The sequence below is a fragment of the Haliotis cracherodii genome, unplaced genomic scaffold, assembly GCF_022045235.1.
Source record: "Haliotis cracherodii isolate W230 unplaced genomic scaffold, xgHalCrac1.p SCAF_52, whole genome shotgun sequence".
NCBI classification, from domain to species: Eukaryota; Metazoa; Mollusca; class Gastropoda; order Lepetellida; family Haliotidae; genus Haliotis; species Haliotis cracherodii.
This window is the reverse complement of record NW_027266311.1, coordinates 204,130-212,975: the sequence shown is the minus strand read 5'-3', so window position 1 is coordinate 212,975 and position 8,846 is coordinate 204,130. Positions and strand designations below refer to the sequence as shown.

At 40.4% G+C, this 8,846-nt stretch overlaps 1 pseudogene; it reads left to right on the top strand.

The window, feature by feature from the left end:
* Nucleotides 1-976: 976 nt before the first annotated feature.
* On the top strand, nt 977-6,857 carry LOC139444464 (uncharacterized; annotated as a pseudogene).
* Nucleotides 6,858-8,846: the final 1,989 nt, after the last annotated feature.

The following is an 8,846-nucleotide window of genomic DNA, read 5'->3' as shown; positions in this document are numbered from 1 at the left end:
GCTTTGGCCCAGGGGCACCCTGAGTGGCTGCAAACCCCCTTTTTGGAAAGAACTCTTTTTTAGGGGACTTCTTAACAGTTGCATGAACCCCCCGACTCAACTCTCACCCCTCAACCCTGGCCAATCGAACCCCTCCCTTTTCACCGGCCGACTCATCGCTTTTCTCCCTTTCCCTTCTTTCGCTTCGATTATCCGGGCCCGCTTTTACCCCGCCATTCTTCCGCCGCTTTCGCTTATATCGCTTTTCTCCCTTTCCCTTCTTTTGGCTCCATTACCCGATTTTGCTCGCTTTTTTGCTTTCAAACGCTAGGAACAAATATTGTCTTACATTTCATAAATAAAATTCAGAAAATTTCACTACAATTTCGAAATTTTGAAATTTTGTTCATTTTACCCATAGTTATGGCTTCGCTTTCAAACACAATATTGTCAATTAATTTCTCTTCTCTTGTATTTCATTTCATTTCATCACATTTTTAAAGAAAATTTCACAACAATTGTTTTTTTTAAATATAGTTCATTTGTGGCATAATTTGTTTCTTGTTTTCTTGCCATTTCCTCTTGTCCTCCAATACAGTTTTAACTCTCTAACCACTTTCCACCTGGTCTGCAGGTTTCATACAGTTATATACACTTTTCTCTTTTCTGTAAAACAAATCATTGCATAATTATACTTTAGTTTCCAATATAGGAAATAACATTTTTTCATCGTACATGTAGTTCCAGTTTTTTCTGCTTCTTTCTACTTTTCACACAAATCCAACACGTGACTACACCGGCTACACCGACTGCGCCGAACGCCAAAAAACGCAGTTTCGACAGCCGGCACCAAGCCACATGGAAAAGCAACCGGTCAAAGCACCGAGAGCATCTGGGCATTGCACCGACCACCAAAAAATGCAGTTTAGATAGCCGGCACCAAGCCACCCGGAAGGAAACAGCAAAGCACCAATCACAAGCCAGATCACTAATGCCAATGCCGTCATTTCCTCCCTCCATCGGCTGGCCATGGCGGAGCACGGAGCTGAGTGTCGCTGGCTGGCATCGCCACACCCAAGCGTGCGTGCTCGCTCGGTCTCGTCGTATCTCCATCGACGGAGAGGACACAGTTATGCACATGCATCTGAAGGTAAATCCATTCATATATTTCACTCCACATCTTTTGTTTATCGCACAGAGCGGCCATTCTCTCAAACGGGGACGAAGCACGTTCCAAACCATATCCTCACTTGGTCCTCCCTTGGCTATTTGCAAGTTCTTAATTTTCTTCACAGAAATTGTCACCCCTTTTTGCCGCTCTCAGGTGCTCATTGCAAGTGTTTTCGTGGCGAAGAAGCAGGCAGCGTGCTTCCTGTATTCTTGTAAGTATGTTTGTATGACAAATGCGTAACTTGACACTCTGACCACGCCCTATAACAGTAACTGTACCGTATTTCATCCAACAGAAGAACTGCACTATGTTATCATTAATCATCTTGCACCATTCACCACACCTGTCTGTGTAAACAAATCTAAGTATCCAACTACCGTATTTCCTACAAAAAACACGCCCCTTTATTATGAGTATTTGTTGTATATAGTACTTTTGTTCTGTTGAAAATGTATTTGTTCAAGGCCCCACACATTCAAACTAATACTGGTCTGTCATTGCTGGAAATCTTGCCGAGAGTAATTCTTGAACACATCTTGTCAGTTATCCCCCTCTATATCATCAGGTACATCAATGCAACTTTCCATAGTCATTGTAATTTGTCCTGGCGGCATGGGAGACAACTCTGATTGTCTTGTTTAAATAGTGATTTGCAGGGCGCTTCAATTGAACAGTAAAGTTATAATGTAATGCTTTTCACTCAAAATCCAATTATCATAATTATGTGTAATTTCTTGATATCCATAATTGATCATTTTGGAGTATTATTCTGTAGTATATTTCCATGTAAAACACTTGATATTTCAAGTAGAGTTACTGTTAAACTCATTTCCCAGTACATGCTGCTTGAAGTATAGTTACTATTCTTGTACTGTGAATAATGGATAATGTATTTTAATGATAGGATTTATGGTTCTGATGTTTATTGAAAGTTTATACTGGTCCTGTTAACCATTCTGTTGATCAATAAATAACTATTGTAGAAGGGGGTCATGTCATCTAGACCTAGCACTAAGTAGGTACATAGACACTTTATTGTAACTATGCCTATAATAGTCGATGAGTTGTATGTTGTATCTGTTGCGCCATGCCAAGTTGCAAACTTTTTGACAATACAAGTTTTGTCAGGCATGTTCTTACGAATACAGAGATACTGACCCAGATTCCTTTCGCTTTTTTCAGTCAGTCTGAGTGATTGTGAGCTTGGTAACATTTGCATTCATTATGCTCCATTGATTGATCAAGTTGTTTGTCTTTATTCTATTGCTGCTGTACAGGCCTGCCGCATCGATGTCACATGACCTCGTCCCTCCCCCCCCCCCCCTGGTTCCCCCTCCCTCTCCCTCCCAATCCTGGCATGTTCATTGTATCATCCATTATTACTTTTAACATCTGCTTTTTCTTCTTCTAAAAACCTAATGTAAAAGCCAATAATATTGTTGACATAAGTCTCCCTGTGTTAGCAACCATGGTAACGGTTCTGTAATTATTCCAGTATCACGAACCAGGAAAAGTGACATCTTTATTGAAACCTTTATCTCTAAATTTCCAAGAAATTGATGGTTTTTTTTGGTTACCAAGGTATCAGAGCATTAAGAGTGGTGGAGTTATTATGTTTTAACTTGTTTTGGCTGTGAATCACTTGTGCTCATTGTGTTGGACATTGTTGCAGACCCAAGATGGCTGTGTGGCGCCGACACAATCTCCTGACACAACTTACCTGACACAACTTACCACAGCCCTGATATTTTCTTCTTAATGGAACATTGTGAAAGGTAGGCCATTTTATACTTTGGTCTCATTCTACTCCATGATATCTTTTATGTGGTATACTGTATTTGCGGTATTAAGCACCCCACTCTATTAATAGCAAGGATTTATCTGGAATTCCAAAACCCTTAAGTTTGTTCCTTCGGCAGTCAAATTGGGAAAGAAACTGTGTTATTGTTCCAAATTTGGGAGCTTCAGAGTTGCAGACTTGTGGTCGAATATAGATAATCCCGAAATAGATTTATGTAACAGGTCCTTTTTTGTGTGTGTATATTACAGCAATGGTGAAGGAATAACTGTTATTGTCAACAATGCAGTTTACTGGGCCAGGTTTAATTAGCGCTAACTGGCTACGGCTGCTGATTGTGGCACCCACTTCACAGGTTTTGTGTTCCTCTTTCAGTCATCAGGACAAGTTGTGGTTGTGTTTGTGTTACGGTAGGTTACAAGCAACTCTTTCTTATCAAGCATCCCTTTACGATCATTGGTTAGCCACCCCTTTCCCATCAATCACCCCTATACAATCGTTAGGGTTAGGTACCCCTTTCCCATCAATCACCCCTATACAATCATTAGGGTTATTAGGTAACCCTTTTCGATCAAGCACCCTATACAATCATTAGGGTTAGGTAACCCTTTCCCATCAATCACCCCTATACAATCATTAGGGCTGTTAGGTAACCCTTTTCGATCAAGCACCCTATACAATCATAAGGGTTAGGTAACCCTTTTCGATCAAGCACCCCTTTACAATCATTAGGGTTAGGTACCCCTTTCCGATCAAGCACCCCTTTACAATCATTAGGGTTAGGTAACCCTTTTCGATCAAGCACCCCTTTACAATCATTAGGGTTAGGTACCCCTTTCCGATCAAGCACCCCTTTACAATCATTAGGGTTAGGTAACCCTTTTCGATCAAGCACCCTATACAATCATTAGGGCTGTTAGGTAACCCTTTCCCATCAATCACCCCTATACAATCATTAGGGCTGTTAGGTAACCCTTTTCGATCAAGCACCCTATACAATCATAAGGGTTAGGTAACCCTTTTCGATCAAGCACCCCTTTACAATCATTAGGGTTAGGTACCCCTTTCCGATCAAGCACCCCTTTACAATCATTAGGGTTAGGTAACCCTTTTCGATCAAGCACCCCTTTACAATCATTAGGGTTAGGTACCCCTTTCCGATCAAGCACCCCTTTACAATCATTAGGGTTAGGTACCCCTTTCCGATCCAGCACCCCTTTACAATCATTAGGGTTAGCTGTGTGGTAGGGCATGGGTTAGCTATCTCTTTAAGTGATCCAAAGTAATTTTTGGAAAATCCATTCCATTTTTATCAAGTTTCAATCACCGCTACGTCTCTGACAACAAATGTCACTCATGGTTGGTTTCAATCACCGCCACACTTTGTCAACTTGCCAAGCTCCCGGGTTGCTTACTACAGCTAACATTTAGTTCTATGTTTATGTTTTTGTTTCAATTGTCTTGCAACCATGGCCACATATGATACGAAGTGTTCCAGAGAATCTCTTCATTTTCAGGAGAAATCTAGAGTTTTTTCATTGTTTAGTAGACTTGCTTGTGAGCTTTTGGTTATTTCTTCTTCAGGGTCTGTAGGAGAGATGAGTGCAGTTGTTCCTGACAAAGTATGACACCAACATCTGAAGTGTTTCAGCAGTGCATGTCCCTTTACCTTGTCCATATACCTTGTCCATATACCATGTCCATAACCCATGTCTGTATACCAATGGCCATATACCATGTCTCTATACCATGTCCCAGACTTCTTTTTTTACTGTCGTGGTGATGCTGGAATATTGCTGACTTCATTGTTTAACTTCCATTCACTCACACATGTGCTTATAAGACTGGGAGAGAGCAAGGTTGGTGCTTCAATCCCCTGGTGGGACGGTAAAGTATGGTGCTTATTGTTTCCTTGCCTGGCACTCGCTATTAAGTCTAGACAGTACAAGCAGCCACACACATACATGTGCATGACGTCGCTATATAGGTGCAATAATCTTGGACGTGACGTTAAACCCCATTTCACCTCATCTCGCCTCATTGGGAGAATTCCCAACTTGAACTAATTGTGTTACAAACATCTGAAAGTATTTCGGTACTACATGTCTATCAGCCTGTATGCCGTGATATAACTGGAATACTGTTCAAATCAGCATTAAACCTCACTCACTCACTCACTCACTCACTCACTCACTATCATCCGATACTTATCCCATTCTTGAATCTAGCCTGGAATTAACACACTTGGGTGGTTTCTTATGGAATAATGTTTATTCAACCGTATGCATAACTTTATAAAAGAGACTATATTTAAATCTAAAAATGAACGCCTGGTTTGGCCTGATCTTGTTTCTAAGTGTGTCACCGCCATACCCGTGCTCATGGAATTTGCCTAAGTGGTAAACGTCTAAGACGTACATCACATCGTTGAACTCAACTGTGCTCCTTCAGGATATGGGACAAACAGCATGAATGTCGTTTATGATGTCATTTCAGTAACATTTGACAGAAAAATGATGTAAGCAATTAGTCCCACATTTACCTTCACGTCTTATGTTTTCTGTAATAACAAATTATTGCATAACTATTCTTTATTTTTCATATCAACCATTGTCTCAATTAAATCTTCTTCCTCATAGGTCAACTCCTTTCTCCTCGTTTCCACTTTTCACACAAACCCACCACATGTGGACGTCCACCCAGCTCATGGTCTCCATTTCACCGACTACTACACTTGCACAAGTCTCTTAGAATATGGTTATTAGTTCCAATTGTAATTCCTTAAATACATCAATAATAAGAGCACATTGTCCCTATGAAACACTGGCCTCGTTGTAGACAAGTCCATTATAATCCATTATAATGTACTTATCATTCAGTAGAGACTTGGAGCAAGTCTAACCGATCACCCGCCTTTCCGTAACCGGAAGCAGCAAGCACCAATCACAGGCGAGATCACAAACGGCCTCCATGAGCTGGCCATGTGCACGTTTCTTGTGCCAGGCATCACCAACCAACTGGTTCTGTCTGGTCAAATCTCCATCGCTGGTCAGGGACAGCTGTAAGTTCCTTCGTATATTTTACTCAACAGTTTGTATTTCTTGCATGTAGCTGCCATTCTGTCAAGTAGGGAGGAAGGATGTTGGAAACCATGTCACATGCCTTGGCTATTCGCAGGCCTTCAAGACATTGTCTCCTGTATTTGCCGCCCTCTGGTGCGTGTTCCAATTGTTTTTGTGGCGCGGAAGCAGGCCCCGTGCTTCCTGTATTCTTGTATGTATTATAAGTGCGGACCTCCACACACTGACCATGCACGAACAGTGTAGGCAAACCTAAGTATTCAACTACCGTATTTCTGACAAAAAATATTTCCCTTATTATGAGTGTTCATTCATTCATTATGCTCCATTTATTGACCAAGTTCTTTGTCTTTATTCCATTGCTGCTGTACAGGCCTGCTGACCCGATGTCACACAACCACGGCCCTCTCCCCCCTGGCTCCCACTCCCAAGGAAACAGTTCATTGTCTCATCTTTTTTATCTTTAAAATCTCTTCTTTTTTCTAAACACGTAACCTTAAAGTTAATAACGTTGTCCGCACTAGTGATTCGTGTTACCAGTTGATTGTAACCCTGTTGACAGTACTGTAATTTTTCTAGTATCCTGAACAAGGAAAAATCCCATATTAACACCTTATTTATAAATTTCAATTAAATTCAATTTGTAGTTTGATATCAGGGCATTAAGATTTGTATATTAATTATGGTTTATCTTTCTTCCTTTGGCTGTCAATTAGTTGTGTTCATTGTGTTGGACATTGTTGCAGACCCAGACCAACATGGCTGTGCGTCCACTGACATGACCTCTCCACACAGCCTCCTGACAAAGCCTCCTGCCACAGCCTTCTGACACAGCCTCCTGCCACAGCCTTCTGTCACAGCCTCCTGACACAGCCTCCTGACAGCACCTTGATATTTACTTCAAGATGGAAGATTGTGTAAGGTAGGTGATTTTATACCAATGGTAGCAGCTGTATTCGCCGTATTAAGCACCCCGTCCTGGGAATACATTCGCTTGGTAAGGTACCGTTTTGTTTGTTTATTTTACATCAATATATTACTATTAAGCAAACAAAGTTTGGTGCCACCAATGTTGGAACCAATTTTCTTCTCTATCGCGTTTCCTCTGACAACAAATTTAACTTGTGCCTGGTTTTTGTACCCCCATTGTCAATTTCCCATGCCCCCGGGGCACTTATTATGGCGAATATGGCGCTAACATATTGCCTCTGAAATGAAAGTTTGTTTACATTTTGTTTGAACTCTTCATTTTCAGGAAAAATCTATATTTGGCAAAGCATTATACACTTGCTTGGGAGCTCTTGGATATTTTTATTTCAGTACATAGTCTTATGAGACACTAGCCCTCTTGTACCTATCCAAGTATGTCAGAGTGGGTATGTGTATATGTATAAATGTCCGTATTCCATGTATACCAGTGTTAAAATTGCTATATCATCAAACCATTGCTGTCGGGGCTAGCATAGCCTTGCTTCAAGTCTGTAGTGAATAAGTCCATGGATGTGTAGTAATTCTAACCTTTTAATAGGCAAGTCTATGGGAGCAGTACTCTAAGGATGCCAGTTGTTTATGGGGACACCTTGTTTTTATTATTATATAGTCTGGGAATTATGGTTTAAACTAATATTCATTGCTTTAGAGACTTGTGTAGGTCGAGGGTTATCAGTATATATACTGAACCGCAAAAGAAACATCACCATGGATAGATATATGAGAAACTGTATTTGTCCAAGCACTGTAAACATACTTTGAGACATATTAAAAATATGAAACTTGGCTAAACTGATCATCATGGTTGAAATTAAAGTGTCAAATGTTCTTAACTGAAACACAACACTAGTCTCTGAGAAAATGGCATCACAAGTCAGTATCTCTTGTGTCCGCCATTTGCATTGATGACTGCCGTCCAACGTCGATACATGGAATGGATGAGTTGATGAATATTGATTATACTGATTTCTATGTGTGGTATATCTGATATTGGTTATGTCAATGATGGGTGTCTAGCTTGTACTTGATGCTGTGTAGTGTTGAAGCACTGGAATATGGGCTATATACTGATTTCTATGTGTGGTATATCTGATATTGGTTATGTCAGTTATGGGTGTCTAGCTTGTACTTGATGCTGTGTAGTGTTGAAGCATTGGAATATGGGCTATATACTGATTTCTATGTGTGGTATATCTGATATTGTGTACAGTGTTGAAGCACTGGAATATGGGCTGTATACTGATTTCTATGTGTGGTATATCTGATATTGTGTACAGTGTTGAAGCACTGGAATATGGGCTATATACTGATTTCTATGTGTGGTATATCTGATATTGTGTACAGTGTTGAAGCACTGGAACATGGGCTATATACTGATTTCTATGTGTGGTATATCTGATATTGGTTTTGTCATTGATGGGTGTCTAGCTTGTACTTGATGCTGTGTACTGTTGAAGCACTGCAATATGGGCTGTATACTGATTTCTATGTGTGGTATATCTGATATTGGTTTTGTCATTGATGGGTGTCTAGCTTGTACTTGATGCTATGCACAGTGTTAAAGCACTGGAATTTGGGCTATATACTGATTTCTATGTGGTATATCTGATATTGGTTATGTCAATGATGGGTGTCTAGCTTGTACTTGATGCTGTGTAGTGTTGAAGCACTGGAATATGGGCTATATACTGATTTCTATGTGTGGTATATCTGATATTGTGTACAGTGTTGAAGCATTGGAATATGGGCTATATGCTGATTTCTATGTGTGGTATATCTGATATTGTGTACAGTGTTGAAGCATTGGAATATGGGCTATATGCTGATT